This window comes from Rousettus aegyptiacus, unplaced genomic scaffold (genome assembly GCF_014176215.1).
Source record: "Rousettus aegyptiacus isolate mRouAeg1 unplaced genomic scaffold, mRouAeg1.p scaffold_m13_p_14, whole genome shotgun sequence".
NCBI lineage: Eukaryota > Metazoa > Chordata > Mammalia > Chiroptera > Pteropodidae > Rousettus > Rousettus aegyptiacus.
Genome location: NW_023416289.1, coordinates 52,316,400 through 52,334,554, shown reverse-complemented (window position 1 = coordinate 52,334,554; position 18,155 = coordinate 52,316,400). Strand labels below are relative to the sequence as shown.

Here is an 18,155-nt window from a genome sequence, read left to right as displayed (position 1 = left end):
GCTCTGTCTTAGGGGCCGGAGAACTGGTTAGGACAAAGAGGCCCAATTTAGAACTTTAATGACACTAAGAGACATCCTTATGGCTGCTGAAACTTAACCACAGAGGTGGAGCTTCTCTGGCCATTCCTGGTAGCGGAAGCCATGAACTGCCCAAAGCACAGGACTGGGTGGTACTGCTTTGTTCCCACTCAATCACCAGGGGCCACGTGCCTTCATCGCTATCTGCAAAAGAGGTCCCACTTTTGGTCTTTGAATGCCCTGTGGAAAATTTGAGAGGTCCTGCTTCCCAGCACCCTCTAGTGGCTAATTGAACCCAATGCTTTCTCACCTCCCCTCAACCACCCCAACTCTGGTTCTAGTATATGAAAGGAAACTTCTGCAGTTGCTTGAGAAAACGTATTTTAAAAAATTGCAGTTACATAGGATAAAGTATATTATTTGTCTGCTGGCAAGGTCCTTGGTGTATATAAGTTGTGTGTCATGTGAGTGCCCATCTCCCTCGCTGTATTTTCAGGAGTTTCATAGAGCCTTAGAAGAGGGACCCACCAGCCAGGCCAGAATCCTCCGGCCATTGCATTAAAAACTGACTATGGGTATAGCCACTGCTGTCAGTATTTAGAATCTCATTGCCCAGTGTCCTAGTCACGGGGGAAGTTTCAGAAGCTGCTGTCCTCTTCAGCCAGGACTGGCTGACATTCCTGGGGGAGGAGGAGGTGCTATGAGGAGTGACAGACAGCTTCCAGGCTGGACCCCAGAGTCCTGACAGAAGGATCTCTTGTCCTGTGACCTTGTCATCATGTGACTCCCAGTCAGTTTCTCAGTGGTGCCAGCATCCACAGCATGTTTAAGAATGTTACAGTGCACGAGGTCAATGAGCTCCTTGTGATGCAGTCAGTCTGGTCATCGAAATCTTCTCCAGCATTTTCTGAGCTCCTACTATGTGCAAGCCCTTTTCAGGAACTTTTAAAAAGTAGCAATGTCCTTGTCCTCTAAAAACATATAGTCTTATGGGGGGTGGGAACATGAGTACATATGGAAAATAACTAAAATTCCATTTAATTCCATTAAAACCAGTTAAGCACTTGTGTAAGGCGTTGCATAAGGCATTATAGTTGCCTTAAAAGAGCTTAGTTAGAATGTGAGGGAAACGAGAATGGGGAATGGGACTGTATTAAAATCTAAGGGTCAGTGGTACAAAGCAGGGTGAAGTCACGCCTGCCTGTGTACCAACCAGGACTTGTTCTGCTGCAGATGCCAGCTAGTCAACTCAAACTCACACACACCAAAAAAAAAAAAAAAAAAGTATTGACTGGTTAACAGAAAGGACCAAAAAGGTAGGAACGAGCTAGCGTTAGGGGCAGCTGGATCCAGAAGTGAAACAGCAGGAGGAGTCTCTCCTCTCTCCCCTTCCCTCCATCCTCCCGTTCCCTGGGCTTCAATTTCCCTGTGGCTTACGCAGAAGAACTGTCTCAGCGAAGCGGAAAAGGGTCCCAGGCAGACCTGAACCCCTGCCTTTGGCTCTCTACCAAAAAGGAAATCTTCCCTTCTGCTTCCATTCAAAAGAAGAAACACCAACAAACAAAAACCAGAAAAGGACTTGATATGCCCACTCTCCTGGGCAGAATGGGATGGGGTACTATTACCGGCAGCCTATCTAGAGCCAAATATTATAGTGGATGAGAAATGTCCCTCAAAAGAAAGGGGAATGTGGCCTTGACAGACAAAACAAAGTAAACCAGTTTAAGCCATGTAACCATTTTTCTGGAATGAGGGTCCACAGTTTTTAACCAACGGTCGAAGGAATCCCTAACCCAAAAACGTAGTTCTAGAAGTAATCTTGGTCACTACCCAGTTAAACTGCACCATTTTATAAAAGGGAACACTGAGATGCAGAGAGTTTAGGTAATTTGCCTACGATCACATAACTATAATGGGATTCCATATTGATTTGATGTAGGTCGAGGATGGGGCTATATGAGAAGGAAGGATCAAAACCTGATCTGAAGGTTAGAGTCAAGACAGACATTTTATTTTTATTATTTTTATTATTTTGTTTATTGCGGTAACATTGGTTAATACAATGATATAATTTTCAGATGTACATTATAATATGACATCTATAAATTCTATTGTGTGATTACCACCCAGAGTCCAGTTTCCTTCAGCTACCATGTATTTGATCTCCTTTACCCACTTCACTCTCCCCCAACCTCCCTATATTTGACCTCCTTTACCTCCTCTACCTCTTCTCTCCTCCCCCACACCCTACCCTCTGGAAACCACTAGTCCATTGTCCATGTCCCTGAGTCTCTGTTCGTTCTGTTCATTTGTTGCTTTTAGGTTTTTATATCCCACGTATAAGTGATTTCATGTGATTTTCAACTTTTTCTGTCTGGATTTTTTCGCTTAGCATGATTATCTTGAGGTTCACCCATGTTGTTGCAAATGGCAGTATTTTATCTCTTCTTATAGCTGAGTAATATTCCATTGTACATATGTATCACATATGTACTTTATCCAGTCATCTATTGTAGGACACTTCGGTTGCTTCCATGTCCTGGTCACTGTGAATAGTGCTGCTATGAACATCGGTGTGCAAATATCTTTTCAGATATGGGTTTTCAAGTCTTTGGGGTAAATACCCAGTAGAGGGATTGCTGGATCATATGGGAGATCAATTCTTAGATTTTTGAGGAACCTCCATACTGTTTTCCATAGTGGCTGTACCAATTTGCAGTCCCACCAACAGCGTATGAGGGTTCCTTTTTCTCTGCGTCCTCTCCAACATTTGTTATTACTTGTTCTGTTGATTATAGATATTCTAACAGGTGTGAGATGATATCTCATTGTGGTTTTGATTTGCATTTCCCTAAGAGCTAGCAATGTTGAGCATCTTTTCATATATTTGGCCATTTGTATGTCCTCTAGGGGGAAGTGTCTGTTCAGGTCCTCTGCCCATTTTTGATTGGATCATTTGGTTTTTTGTTGTTATTGAGTTGTATGAGTTCTTTGTCTATTTGGGATATTAGGCCCTTATTTGAATGGTTGCCTCTTTACCTTGATGACGATTTCTTTTGCTGAGCAGAAGCTTTTTAGTTTGATATAGTCCCATTCATTTATTTTTGCTTTTACTTCCCTTGCGTTTGAGAAGATAGACATTTTAAAAATAACAATTGTATCATAAGAAGAGTGTGTGGGAAAAATAAAGCATAGAATGAGGTAAGGCTCATTTTCAAAAAACAAAAAAACTAAAGGCCACCAAAGCTGTTTTGGTTAAGTTCCAAGGCCCCACCAATGTTTGTAATCTTTGAGGAATTTTTTTAAAAGGGCGAGGCGCCACCTGGCTGAAAACGGGCAAATATTGTTCTGCTCTGAAAGAGGAACAAGCAGACTCTAAGAGCTGTAGGCTGGTGACTGGACAGAGCACCCATGTGGGCTCCTTAAGAACAGGTCACACAAGACAGGCCTCGTTTTTGTTTTTGAGAAAGTTCTCACCCTAGCAGGTTACCCCTGAAGGGAACATGCTAGATTTCAAGACTCTTGACTTGTTAAATCTGAGAAAACCTTCAGGGATTAACAAACCAGGGGTGGCAAACCAGTGACCCCCAGCTGAACTCAACCATCACATTTTAACGAGAAGATTCCCCATCTAATCTGTTTCCGGCCTCATAACGACACTGGCCTACATTCCTGCCTGGCAGTGGGCATCACCGCCCTCAGTAGGTAAAGGATGCACATGCCCACGCCAGTTCACCCCAGACTCCATCACTCCCTATTGCCTCACCCTTAGCCAGCTTCATTCGTTAGTGTAATCTGCCTACTCAAGCTGGCATGTGAGTGTGTTCTAATCTGCCCTCTTTTATTTTATAGAGACTTGGAAGAAAGAAGTGAGGATGGAAGCACTTCCAATTCCTCAGAAGATGGCACTCTAGCATGGGCTACAAACTCCTGTCCTCGAACTCAGCTCTGGAGAAACCATAGAAGCAGAGAGAGGCTTGGATCTGAGAAACAGACCTGAAGGCGGTGAGTACCCCCAGGAAAACCGAGGCTATTGTGAACTAGTGCGTGTGTGGTAGCTGGAGGGTGGGGGGCTGCACATCCACCGGGGGTAGAGCAGACCGAGACAGAGTGGGAGGGCGGGTTGGCAGAGATATTTTTAAGTCTTACTCTTGCTTTTTCCCTTCGTCGAGTCATGACTGTCCCACTGCCTCTGTGTGACAAGCCAGGAGTCAGGTTTCAGGTGTTGGTGGGGTAATATCAGGGCACTCCAGTAGCTCCACTAGGGTGAGTAGCTAGGGATAACAGGTGTGGGCTGGCCAGCTTCCCTTGGACACTTACTTCTTCTCTTCTCTGTCCTACCACCAGGACTCTGTAGTGTCCCTTGGAGAAGCATTCTCCTTACAGCACTGCTTCTTTCTAAGGGTTCAAAGATGAGCCCCAGACCAGAGGCATTGCTTGGTGGCCCAGCAACAAACAGGGAGGGAAGGACAGAGGCCAGTAGTGGTTGTGTGGTGCCTGGAGCTCTTCACCTGGCTTCATCCAAGCCACTCTCCTTAAACTCATCAGGGGGTACAAACTAGGATGTGAACATCTCCAAAAGACAGTGGTAGCTATCGTCAAGGGAGCATGGGCTTACAGGCCAAAATCTCAGATACCTGAGAAGTGCATATTCCATTAAAGGTTGGGATAAATATTTTGGTATGTTCATCTGTGAGTTTAATCCCACCCAGTGTGCAGGTAAGGTAGTGCTCACTGTCTCTGGACAGGGCTATAGTAGGGTAGAAAAATATCACCCACTAAATACCAGCTCTCTGCCTGGACTATTTCCAAGGACCTGGTCTAAGGCCCGAGGTGGACAGGATTTCCTGTAAGAGACAAAATAGCTTGAAGAAAGTGAAGGGAGCTGGGCATCTCTTCCCGTAGGGTACTGGGCCTGGTAGGAGGGAGAGGTCATGGGTCCCAAGAACAGTGCAGACCAGGCCTGACTCCCTGACTGACCCCAGAAGCTGTACACTTGACCCCAGGGAAGAACAGTAGGAGAGTGTGTCTAGTGAGGGGCTAGTTTAGATGAAATTTGAAGTTTCTGGGCCTAGGGGCCAGGGGATTATGGACATTTCAGTAGTGCCATGTGGACATTTGTCCAACAAGATGGCTTGGCACAGCTAAGATATGAGGACTGAAGAGCAACCAAGATAGGGATGGGGGAATAAGGAACACATCTCCATGAAAACAAGTTCATTCCTGTTCAGCAGAGTAGTTGGTTTATGAAAAGCAGAGTTAAATCTCATGTGCACCTGGTTTGCAGAGAGATTCCACCCAGTGCACCTGTTCTCACATTGTGAGTCCTGGGGAAAGGAGGTGGAGAAGAGGAGGCTGGCTTTCCCTCAAACACCAGATGACAGTTCCCCAGGGAGCTCAGCTCCATAGGGAGGCAAGGGCAGCAGCCTGAGTGACACCCATGGGTCAGTGAGCTTGGGATAGCACGCTCCAGGGGCCAGAAGACTGAGTGAAAGGCGGCTACAAGAAAGTGGCATAGTAGAGGACTTTCAATCCATTTCAGAATTATCTACTGAGAACCTACCACATGCCAGGTCCTGGGCTAAGCCCTGGGGGATAAAAGGAAAAATGCCGGAAAACATTGTCAGAGCTTGGCCCCTGCTAAGTGCTTTGTAAATGACTCATACTCTTAGTGAAAGGGTACAAAGATGAAGAAAACACAGTTTAGCTCTCAGGGATCTTAAGCTGCTATGAAAGGTGAGGACCCTCATGTACAGTCCTCTGTCACCCAGGCCCATATAGCCAAAGGTCCAAGCGAGGGAGGTAGAAGATCTGATTGAGGCCTCACAGAGAGGTGACATATGAGGGCTGAGTGTGTGTTCAGGGGAGGTGGGAGGTGAGGAAGGGGGGCAGGGGACAGGACTCATGGGAAATTCTGGGAAGACTGAGCCTTAGGAGAACACATTCCTGCAGTCCCTAACCTCCAGAGGGAAAGTTCATGTGCAAATCAGTTGTTAGGAATTTGGAATGCATATTCCCATGGGAACAGGACCGCAAATGGAGGCTAGGTTCTCAGGCCAGAGGATGGAAACAGATTTACTCCACAGCGTATTCAGCTAGGTTGCTCATAGCTCTTTCCTCGATCAGAGAGACGGAGACCTGTGGCCTAACTCTTTTCTGGGTGGCTGGGCCTGCCAAAGGCCAAGGTCTTTTTGTCTGGGATTTGGTATGGTTTAGAAGGGGATTAAACTTGGGAAATCATAAGGCTAGTTTTATTTGTATTAGTAACAAAGCTATCAGCTGACATACATTTATAATTACATTTAAAGGAATAGTCAGTTTGCAGGAGGTAGAGATGAAATAAGTTCTAAATTAGTAACCAATCTGCTGAGGCAGGCTAGTCTTAGAATTTCACAGTGGCCCAAACAGTTCTGTTTGATGTAAATGCCTTCAAATTCCTAACCCAGGATAGCTGGTGTCCTTATAAAAAGGGGGGATTTGGACACAGACACAGGCACCGGGAGAAAGTAAAAAGTGGAAACTCATGTAACTGTGGCAGTGTAATCAGGTAGGGGACTGTCTGGTGCGTCAGGCCGTCAGGAGTCACTCAGCGATTCCTGCTGCAATTTCCACCCTAGCCGCAGGGTGGCATTGCTTCCTCTTCAACCATGGCCATTGATCGCTGCCATGCCAGAACTTTCCAACATGAGGGTCCTAAAAGCTGAAGAATAACAAAAAGAAAATAAACTCGGGGCACCATGAGTTAAAAATCTAGCTCACCAGGTCTAGCTTGTTCCCTGCAGCTCACAGCCCCTTCCCTGTCCATCAGAGTCCTAGGATGCCCAGGACTAGGTGTTCTTTTTTGCTGTGGACCCTCCTCATGTCCAATGATTAGGGTCAAAGGGGACTTCACCATGCAGGCAAGACCACAGTGGCTGACCCCAAAGACTTCCTCTCTCAGCCCTCAACAATATCTCAATACAAACAGCAACCCCATGTTCACAGGATCATTAGAAGTCCACAGGAATGAGGGGCAGAGGTAGGAGCTGTCCTTTCAAGAACACAGAGTTCCCTTCCTTTCTCAGGGGATGGATAATTCCTGCCTTAATGCAACTCTTCATTTGCCCAGTCTCTAGCTGATGGGAAAGCAGCCTCCTGAAGCAGCCCCAGTGACAGATAAGGGATCTTTGCCTGAAATGAAAAATTCATGAGGAAAGACTAGGAATCGGGCACTCGGATAGCCGCCAAGTTGCTGGCTCCGGGGACACGGCAAGGAGATCAAAAAGCCAAATGGAAATTTTCTCTCCTTTCCTGCGCCTCCCATCATGCTCCCCTTCCGTGTTCAGTGAGGCTCCCTTCTCTGCTGTACCTGGTCACACCACTTCAATCTCGTCTGAGCCCGTAGGCCAGCACCACCAATGCCCAAGATGCCAGGGCATTCAGGAAGAGGGGTACCGCTCCTTGCCCAGACCAGACACCACCAGCAACCTCCACAAAGTGTGCCTTGTCATTAGAGCAAGCTGGCACAGTCCTGACCATCTGGAACCCCCAATCCTGGATGACCCCCAAACTGGCTATTATTTTCCCTGGGAGGACCCCTTAACAGATTACTTCCTGTCCCAATTCCATGTCTTACGAATCTGACCAAAATTCATATGGTTGGTCAGTCATAATCACAACTTGGGAAGGCTTAGATCTCCTGTAACCATGCTGGGCTAACAACAGTTTGGATATAGTTAAAGGAGAAAGAACCTCGAACTGTCAGTGTTAGAGAATTTGACTCTAATGTAGGGATGGGCTTGAGAAAGTATGACTGGCTAGCCTGTGATATGCAAGATGGCACAATAGTCACGGATGCCAGCTCAGAGATGGTGAACACTGGGGCAGAGGCTCAGAAGTCAGGTAGGAGGGCAGGATGCCATCAGGGAGGAATTTGCCACAAAGCAAGTCCACCAGACTCCCCTCAGTGGGAGTGGGAAACTGGAGTCTCCGCTGCAGAGTTGCAGTACCTCCTCCCAGACACAGGGGCCGCTGGACCATGACTGTAGGAAAGTCCCAGCCCACTCTCCGTTGCCCAGGCCAACTGGAGCCCTCCAGGGATTACATCTTCCCCCATGATGTAAAGGCTCAGGCTCCTGAAGCCTTTGCTGTTGGTCCCCAGCTCTTTCTGGCATTTACACAGCCTTTCCCATTTAAAGAGGGGCCTGGGCTCAAGCAGCTGCCTCTCGTTGAATAGTAGCCCTTGTCCCTCCTTGTCGTCCCTAAGAACCACCCAGGGCCTGGTTTTTCAACACCAGCTCTGCCCCGTCCCTGCAAAAAAGAATTTTTTCAGTCATTTCCTCCTTCAAAAACCTGCAGGCTTATCTGCCCGCCACCCCACCCCACGTGAACGGGAACCTCACACAACATCAGCAAAAGGCAAAACACAAATTAAATACTCAGTGATATACCTGGAAGCCTAGCAGTTCAAACTAGGACACCAAGTCCAAGAGTAATTTAATTATTTGTTCTTCTCTGCGTGGGAAGCTTTTGGAGTTTTTCCTTCCAGATTATGACAGTAGTTCTACTCGTGTGGAACTCTTGAAAACTATAAGTATAAAGACAAACAGGGGGGAAAGTTTCTGTAATCCCACCAACCAGAGACATTATTAATATTTTGACATATTTCTTTTCCTCTTTTTGTTCTACGCCTTTTTAATTTCACTTGAATCATCCCAAATACATAATTTTGATCAGGAGTATTTTTCCATGGCAGTAGTACTTCATAAACATATTAATGGCTGTATAACTATCCATAGGAGGCATATGTCATAATTTGCTGGTCAGTCCTCTGCTTTTGGACACCTAGGTTGCTTCTGTTGTTTTGCTAATTTAAATTATGCAATTCCTATTTCTGGGTAAATCCTTGCCCATTAGTTTAGATTATTTCCTTAGGATAGAATCCTGGAAATAGAATTATAAGGTCGGAGTCTCAAGGACTAGGAGCATTTTCAGGACCCTCTTTTGTATGGCCAAGTGGCTTTTCTGGAAGGTTGTACAAACCAGCAATGTATGAAAGGGCCATCTTTGCAAGACTTAATTCTAAGCCCCATCATGTCGTAAGGCCAAAGCTACACCAGTTAGGAGTGACCGGGGCACAAGTGAGCTTCAGGGACAGTAGACTCAGCTGTGAAGGGCTGGGACAGGCAGAGCTAGCAGAGACCACCAAAGCTTGAGAACACTTTTAAGACACAAATTCTGGATTATATAGCCACAAATGGAAAGAGAGGAGCCTTTTGGACCCCAGAGCTGAAGGGAGAGATTGCTAGAGTCCTGAGGCCTTGCTGAAGTTCGAGAAAAAGCACGGTGAGTGGAGCAGGGTATTGAGGGCCCCCATGCTGCTGTGCGTTCAGGAATATTAAGGTTGTTTGGGTATTTGGCACGATGCACACTAGGAGTAAGTCTAGAGAAGGTCAATAAATTGATTTTTTAAAAAAAGACATTAAGGAATGAACTAGGGGTGGTGGTTCCAACGCTGGCAAGAATAGGAATAGTTTCAGAAGATGTTCTGTGGTAAAAGGGGCATGGATATGTCAAAGAAGAGGGCTAAAGCTGGCCTATCTCCCTCACTGGTTTCTACTGCTTACTGAGTGAGTCCTTTTTATTGGAGAATAATTTTCTTTTAATTTTTTTAATCTTGCTCATTTGACACTGTCGAGCCTCTGTTCTATCAGAACTGCTGCTTCTTGATAGAATGTGGAATTCTTTTCTTTCAAAATCGGATTCGTTTTTCTCTGATTACACATCGAAACCCATATGCCGTATTGCACTGGCAGCAGCCTCAAGCGTCTCGTGTTTACTGCATCTCTTGATTGCATCATTTTCTCTTGTGCTTGGTTTAATCTTGTTTTTCTAAATTTAGCATCGCCTATGTCTACAGTGTTTATAAAGTCTACAGTAACGTACAGTAATGTCCTGGGTCTTCACCTGCACCCACCCCTCACTCATTCTCTCATGCAGAGCAACTTCCGGTCCTGCCAGCTCCATTTACATTAAGTGCCGTATATGGGTGTACAACTATATCTTTTATACCATATTTTTACTGTACCTTTTCTATGTTTAGATATAGTTATAGACACGAATACTCACCAGAGTGTTACAATTACCTACAGTATTCAGTACACTTACATGCTGTAGAGGCTTATAGCCTGGGAGTCAAGGCCGTACCATACAACCCAGCTGTGTGGTAGGCTGTAGCATCTCGTTTTGTGCAAGTGCACTCTGTGCTGTTTGCACAGTGATGAAATTGCTTAATGATGCATTTCTCAGAATATACGGCTGTCATTAAGTGGCACATGACTGTAATAAGCAGATAGAGAAGAGACAGAGTCAATACTATCAAAGTGATATGCGATGCCGGAACCGGCTGTGCACTGCGCTAGGATATCCACATGCTCAGGCAGCTAAGAGGAAGCCAGTAGCTCAGATGAAGACATTAATTGGCCTCTGCCACTGACCCGATCTACCTCTTCATCTCCTCTCCAACCGATTCTCCTCTTGGACTCTGCTCTAGACAAACCAACTTGTATTCTTCCTCTTAGAGACCTGTGTTCTTGTTGTCCTCACCCACCAGTAATGCCACACCACCCTCACCCCAATTTCAGTCCTATGGGCCTTCAAAAGCCAGCTCAAATCTCCAAGAATCTAATTCAGAAGAAATCATTCCCTCCTCTGAACAATTGTTTATGACACCGATAATGTTCTATTGCTTACTGCTCAATCCTTCTAGTTATCTCTCCAAGTATGTCGCCTTTGTTCTATACAGGGGCAGGACTTTTGCTTTATGATTCTATTCCTATTACTATATGTCTTGTTCAATAAAAATATTTACTCTCTTGTTAATTAATTTACATATATGGTAAAACAATATCGGGATCTTTGGGGATGTAAACAGCTTTAAAATAGTTCAATAACATGAAATTATGAAAGAAAGGGTTGTGATGCCTTTATTTAATGTACTAGTTTTATTGACTCCTTTTGAGGAAACAGCATGAAGAACTCAATTTTTATTACTGTATTTAAGTATGACATCAGGAAGAGGAATGCATGGTGACTAAGAAGTCATCTTTAGCCAACCACCTGTCTAACACCCTGTATGTACCTAAGACCGAAACAACTGTGTGTGTGTGTGTGTGTGCACGCGCGTGCATTTGCGTGTGTGTCTGTTTCATGAACAGCGCTGGATCCTACGTGTGTAATTATTACCACATAATTTATCATCCAAACAGACCATTTGAGAGTAAAAAGGAGGCACTATTAAAAATTCCCCGAAGCAACAGGCATAAACCAAGACTGCCCTGGACATAAAAGCACCCTGTGATTTTATTATAGATAACTTCACTTGTAGGTTTAAGGAAACAGCCTGAATCATAGACAAGGTTATCATTCATCACCATTTCAGACAGCCAGCAGGAAGCTTTTCCAATTAGAAAAGGAGCCAAACTCCTGAATTTCATCATAGTTTATCCGATTACATGTTGGACTTAGAACCTCCAAACAAACTTTATCTCCATTATTAGTAAGAAGCTGGCCAGGAGGCCTGAGCAGAGGGCATTCTGAACTTACCGCATAGTTACACACACTGGGTGTGGCAATAAAGTGACAATTTTGGATTCCTCAGAGCTTGTGCCATCTTGGGCCTTCAGGGGAATTTCATGGATGTCCAGGCTGCAGCTTTTAGCACTATTCTGTCAGCCCTGTCCTTTCCCATTTCCTTCACAGTGATTAAGATGGTGAGGTCCAGTCTCAAAAACCTTAATTCAGTAGTCAGAACCCTCTTTTGGTGAGAATATCCCAAAGGATAAGTTTCTCTCACCAAGTGGCAGAGATTGCTAGTTAAAAACAAAAAACAAACCAAAAAAAAAACATGTGTTGGGGGGGGGGGTTGGGTAAATAGGAAGTTTCTGCCCAGTTTTGCTGCAAATCTAAAACTATTTTAGAAAAAGTCTGTATGAAAACAAATTCTGAATTCTGTGATCACAACTTCTGATGACAGGACTTAGAAAATAAGAAGGTGCCTTAGAGAAAAGTTCTTAAATGAGGTTCTGGAATAACTATGGCAAACATTTATTAAGAGCTAAGTGTGTGCCAGGCACTAGCTGATGTATTTTAATTCATTTGCTCCTTATAGCACCCCATAAGGGAAGCACAATCACTGTCATCCAAAGTTTACGGAAGAAAGTGGGGCACAGAGAGGTGAAGTACTTGCCTAAAGTCACCAGGCTAGGAAGGGTGGAGCCAGGATTCAAGACCCAACAGCAGAGGCTCCAAAGCCCATTGTTCTCAACCATCCCCTAAGGATACAGAATAATGAAAATGACAGACTAAATGAATCACTGATTTTACAAGAAGAAAATAAACAGAGCTTACTGTCTGCTCTCGTAGCTGCTGCCTTATGTCTCCCAGGGGATCTCGAGGACTTTAGCAGGGGTTAGGAAACCATGCTGAGGGGCCCCAGGCGAGTTTAGTGCCATTCCACTTTAGTAAAGTCCTGGAACTTTAGGACTCCAGAATGTGAGTGGGAGCACACCCTCTCCCTCCTTCTCTTTCCAACAAGGCACTCTCATACTTTCAGAAATGTACTTTATAGCCTCGTCCTAACCACTGGTTATCCTAGGCCAAGCCTCGCCAAATCATCAATCTTGACAGGCTACTAAACTTGAAAGCAAAAACGAGTCCATTCTGTCTGCTAAATGGCCTCCCACAGAAATGCTTTATACAATGAAATAATATAATTCAAAAGAATATGGCAAGAGCCAAAGCAGATGGGAGGAGACAGACACCAGAGACAAATAAGAAAGCAGTTCTGAGTGCTGCAGGTGGTGATGGATCATTACCAAAGCCACCTGGAGCTACAAAGGAGATGCGCGTGTTCTTCCTCCTCTACCTGGGCTCATTCTGTGCTTCTTTTGCAGCTTATGTGATAGCATCGGGCTTCAGAGTTCCTGAACTGGAAGGACATCCTTTTCTGTTACTCGTGGCTGAACCTCTCTTCCCGACGTTGGGAAAAATCAATCTGCACAACTGTAAGTCCATCTGCAATCTTCTAACAGCTGCTTTCTGTGGCTCTGAACCAAGGAGAAATCTTCCCAGATCTCAGGAGCCTCTTTGTACCTTTTAGGACCTGATAAGACATCTCAGTGTCTTCTAGCAAACACAAGCAGGAACAAACCTGAATTGAGCCAGGCTTTTGTTCCTAGCATGCATGCAAACACATGTATGGCCACCAGGCAGACCTATTTAAAGACATAACTGGAAAACGGTGGCACAGAACCAAGTGTGTGTGCTTGTGCGCGCGTGTGTGCGCATGCACGCGCGCGCACACACACACACACACACACACACACATCACTGGTAACAGATCTAACGCTCTTTTCTAGAAGCCCAAACTGTTAACACAGTCAATTATGGGGGTCACTTACTAAAATCCTTTACTACTGAAGAGTGAATTTTTCTTCCTCAAGATGGAAGGGAATTTAGAAGAATAAATAAATGCTGAGGTGAACTTTTCTTAGGTAACATGACAACTGAATGAAAAATATAGCAATGGCAAAGGATTTTTTCTCCTTCTTCACCTTGGAACACCATAGGTGTGGGTTCTCTCAAAGGCAGATCCAAAGGGTCTGGAGCTAAATTCAGGCCTGAGAGGCTATTCCTGTTTGTCCTCTAGGACTTCCACACCTTCAGAATGGGGAATGGGCTTCAGGAATCCCTGACGGATAGATTTTATGCAATGTCTTCTGGTCCAGGCTGATCGGCCTTCAAAGGGTTATTTTAGTCGCAGTCTGTGAAACTTGAACCATTGGACACTTAGCTGGGTGAACAGGATAAAGGAAGCTCCATTTTACCTTGTCATGATCCTGAAATGTGTTGGAAAAAATTTAACATTGCTAGAAATACCACTTTCCTTCTCTGGCTAGATCACTTCTCCCATCTCTTCCAGGCCTACTGTTGCCTGGTAGAGTAGCCCTGTCTGCCCCAAAGGGGTTGCATTTCAAGTCAGTCAAGTGTTCTATTCTTGGTAAAGCACATGCCATTGCAAAAGCATTTTCATGCTCATAGAATTTTAGAACTGGGCCTACTTCCATAGTTCGTTGGAGGTGAGTGGGTGGGGAACCAGTCTTGACTGAATGCCTACTGAGTGCCAGGCACTGTTAGTGTTTACTGAGTTATTTAATTTTGTCATCAACTGCTGTTGTTACTCCCAGTTACCAAATGAAGAAATCAGTGTGCATGCACAGATGTTAAAGTGGCTTGCTCCGTGCCATGCAACCTGTATATGGCCACAGGGAGATGATTCTAGGTCTGTCCCCAAAGATCTGTCCCCAAAGGTATTTTTTCAGGGTCGTCTTCAGGGTTGAAAAGGCAGTGCGCTGAGGTCCACACTGCTCCATACACTCTGTCCTAGCTTCCCCACCTGGGAGGGACTGGAGGCCGCCGCCTCCACATCCTTGTCTCTCCTTGCAGCTTGGTCACTCACTTTCCTCCCTCCTTTCTCCCGGCGCAGGACCCCAAATTCCACTTCGTATCCTGGGCAACTGGTGAGTCAGTCGTTCGACCGGGAGCCATCAGATCCCGCAGCTGAGCTACCAGCAGGCCTCCCTCCTTACACCATCAGATGACAACTGACCTTACCCAACCCCCCAAACCAGCTTGAGGTCACAATTGCCCCCTTCTCCGCACCCTGCCCGGGTGAACACCAAACACAGCCCACAGTTTAGCCCTCCTCCCGTTTCCCCGCCCTCTCCGGATCTTGGCCTACGGGCTAAAGACGTCAAAAGTAACCAATTGTCTTCACTAAGAGCTCCGCCTTCACTCTGAGGAGCAGCTTTGCTGACCAATGGGCTATCCTCTGGGGGTGCAATGAGCGCGCAAGCTAGTAGAGCAGCGTCCGGGCTGCCCAATGAACGGGCGGGTTCCCGTGGTTAGGGGCGTGGAAGGAGCGGTCGTCAGGGGTGTGGCGGCAGTTGCTTGGGCGGGGCCGGTAGCGGCGGGAGCTGCCCTGGCCAGGGGTTCCGGCTGCATTTCCATGAACGCCGCCGGCAGGCGCGGAGCTGCGGGAACCCGGGGAGCGAGCTGGGAAGCTGTAGTCAACCACGCAGAGGTAAAGCCGCGCGGCCCCTTGAGCTCCAGTACGCCAGGATCGCGCCTTGGGTCCATCGGGCCAAACCCTTGAGCCCTGCGTTTCTCGTTGTGGCTCGGCCCATCACGCCGCTGCTTGCGCGCCCCGATCCTCCGGGGCCTGTCACCCTGCGCCGCGGGGGTCCCAAGGGCCGGCTCTCCAAGTGGCGTGGAGGGAGGCACCCGGGATCGCAGCAGATGGGATACGCCTTCCTGAAAGCCATTTGGATCGAGGTACCAAGGTTGGGGACATCCCCGACTGAGGCCTCTCTGCTGGCCATCCTTCCATCAGTGTGCACTCTTGGGACCCTGGGGTCTGAGAAGGAGGTTCTGCTGGCCCAAGCTTGGTGATGGAGATCCAGATCAGCACCTAGAATGAGAGGGCCAGGGGAGGGGGCCTGATTACAGCCCCGGATAACCGAAGGGCCTCTGCGTTTCACGGCTCCAGGGGAGCACCCAGGACTGACTGATGGGATCAAGTTGTAGGGAGGCAGCTTTTGACTCTCTTGGAGGCGCGCTTACCGAGCTCATCCCCGTGCAGGGCACTGTTCTAGGCGCTTCGTGGGCTTTCCCCACAGCGAGAGCTGTCCAGCATCGCAGGTGGCTGCCTGCCAGACGAGGCAGCCAGCGCCTCGACCTTGGAAGTGTCCAGGCAGAGGCCAGATTACAGCCACTTGTCAGGGATGCTTAGAAAGGACTCCCAAGGGAGGAGTGGATGACCTTTAATGCCTAGCTTGAGAAGGATACTTCTGGGGGTCCATTAGTTAGGAAGTGGGTGTTGAATTCACTCATAATGAATTTTGATGTCTCCACTCTCAAAGTGGGTGTTAGCAAAGAGAACAGATATACCAAGAAGATACGGCTTGTTTAGCCATCCTGAAACTTTTAATTTGAACTGCTGGACTGACTCTCTTAATCCTCCCAGTTCCTCTCTTTTAACTGTCCGTTTCCCCTGTATTCCATTAACTGGATTTGACACAGTTTGCAAGGACAGGCTCATGAGAGGAGCCTGAGGAGACTGTAGGTGTGGCAGAATTAATGTGATCTATGCCCAGAGCTTTTCGAGGGCCATTTTGTTACAACCACATTAAGTAGGGTCCAAAAGAGAAACCGTACAGTACCCCTTGACTATGCTTTGCCATTTGCCTGAACAGGACACAGTAATCTTTCGAAGGTCATGGGGCAGAGAAAGAACTTTTAACACCACTTGCTGCCCATTTTAGGGTGAATTAACCTTTGAATAACTGGCCAGAAAGCAGACCAGTCCATACAGAGTGTAGACTTGTGGCATGTTAGAGTGGAAGCCAACTTAGAGCTCATCTAATCTGTCTTCTCAATACACAGGTGAGGAAGCTAAAGCCTGGGGAGGTCACAGGGCTGACTGGCCATCACATAGCTGTGACTGAGGGATGATCTGTTGACCTTGGATCTAGCGAGTATAAGACATGTAATTCGCTCCCAGCTTGCTTATCTCACTCTTGGTGTTTAAATTCTAGGGGAGTCCAGAGAGATTATGAGCATAGACTTTTAAGACCACAGTGCCTGGATTTGAATCTGCTTCTTACTAGCCATAACCTTGGGCAAGTTACTTAACCTCTCCTTACCTCTGTTTACTCACCTATGGAATGGGAATATAATGCTATTTACGTTAGAAGGTTGTTTTGAGGAGTACTTGAGTGACTATCTGAAACACTGGAACAGTGTCTGGCACACAGTCGCCACTATAGATTTGCTAAATATGATGTTCTGTTGCCCCTTTATACAGTTTTTCTTCATATCTACCACCCAATATTTTCTATCAGGAGCTTATTTTATCCCCTGCCTTCTCCCCTGCAATTCATTAACTATATTCCAGATTTATTGCAACACAGATGTCAGTGGGGTTTTCCAAGTTGCATTGCATTTTATTTCTTATTTATTTTTCTCTTTTATTGAATGAGGTAATTCATTTCTCTGTTGGTCCTTTCCCGACAATTGCACTCTTTTTAGATTCCAAATCTCTTCTATTCTCTTTAAAAGGTGTGTGTGGCGGGGGAAGGGGGATCCCTCAAAGTGATAAAGTCCCGATGATATCAGTCTCCACGGAACACTTCCGAATATCTCTTCCCTCTGTTCAGCTCTCCTTCCCAGTTGTCAGTGTGATGTAGCTTGATTATAAATGGATGAACATTTTTAGATTAAGATTTCATGAGCCACTGTAATAAGTGCTTTTCAGAAGTTCAGGGATCGTGTGTCAGATGCATTTAAGCAAGTTACTTAGTCATTCGATCAGGGTGAGCACCAGCAGCGCCTGCCTTGCCAGCAGAAACACAAGTGTGTGGCTGATTCTCGTTGGTAATCTAGTTTGTTCACTGGTTTTTCTGCATTTTTCCAGTTCTTTTTTTGAGATCGAGATAAACCAGATGGCAAGTGCCATGGAATGGTCTTTTCCTCTCGTTTTGGCCGGGAAAGTTCCCCTTCTTTCCTTTTTGCCTTCACCTTCATTTCCTTTATCACCTTCTCGATTTTGATACATACCTACTCTCAGTTTGCCAGCCAGTTCCCTTTTAATTGAGAAATACCAGTCACCTTTATTTCTTGCAGGAATCCAGTCGTCTTTGGTTTTCCCTTCTCTGGGTTTTCTAGAATGAACCAAAGATTATCCCTATTTATTGACTGGTACCTTCGTAAGAGTTAATTTTGAGTTTTGACTTTTTTTGTAAAGGACATTCTGGAGTTCAGCCGTCTTAGAATTGCTTTAGCTGCATTGTTTGTGTGTTGATAATGGGTCCCTTTCTCTCTATCTTGTTCTCTTTTCTCATAAGGTCCTGGTGAAAGGGCTTCTCACTGTTATCCCTTACCTCTTCATTTACATTTTCTTCCTAGTAATCCCTGGCAGGGCCCACAAAGAGTGCAGTGGTTCTCCACTGCCCTTGCCCAGAGCACATGATATTTCTTTAGTCCTTTGAAAGACAGGGGAAAAATCTGTCTTATGTTTTGCTCAAAACGTGGCTCTTTGA

The 18,155-nt window shown here is 46.0% G+C and overlaps 1 protein-coding gene across 2 annotated transcripts in view; it reads left to right on the top strand.

Moving 5' to 3' along the window:
• Positions 1-3,516: 3,516 nt before the first annotated feature.
• The window catches only part of ABHD2 (abhydrolase domain containing 2, acylglycerol lipase), a 74,203-nt gene continuing 59,564 nt past the window's right edge, over positions 3,517-18,155 (top strand). Inside the window, exons 1-3 of one of the 2 annotated variants that reach the window (XM_036231962.1) lie at positions 3,517-3,723; positions 3,871-4,023; positions 12,951-13,061. The gene's annotated coding sequence lies outside the window, so the exon portion shown is untranslated. Of the gene's footprint in view, positions 3,724-3,870; positions 4,024-12,950; positions 13,062-14,999; positions 15,140-18,155 lie in introns of those variants that run through there. The other variant, XM_016151612.2, reaches the window with a different exon arrangement.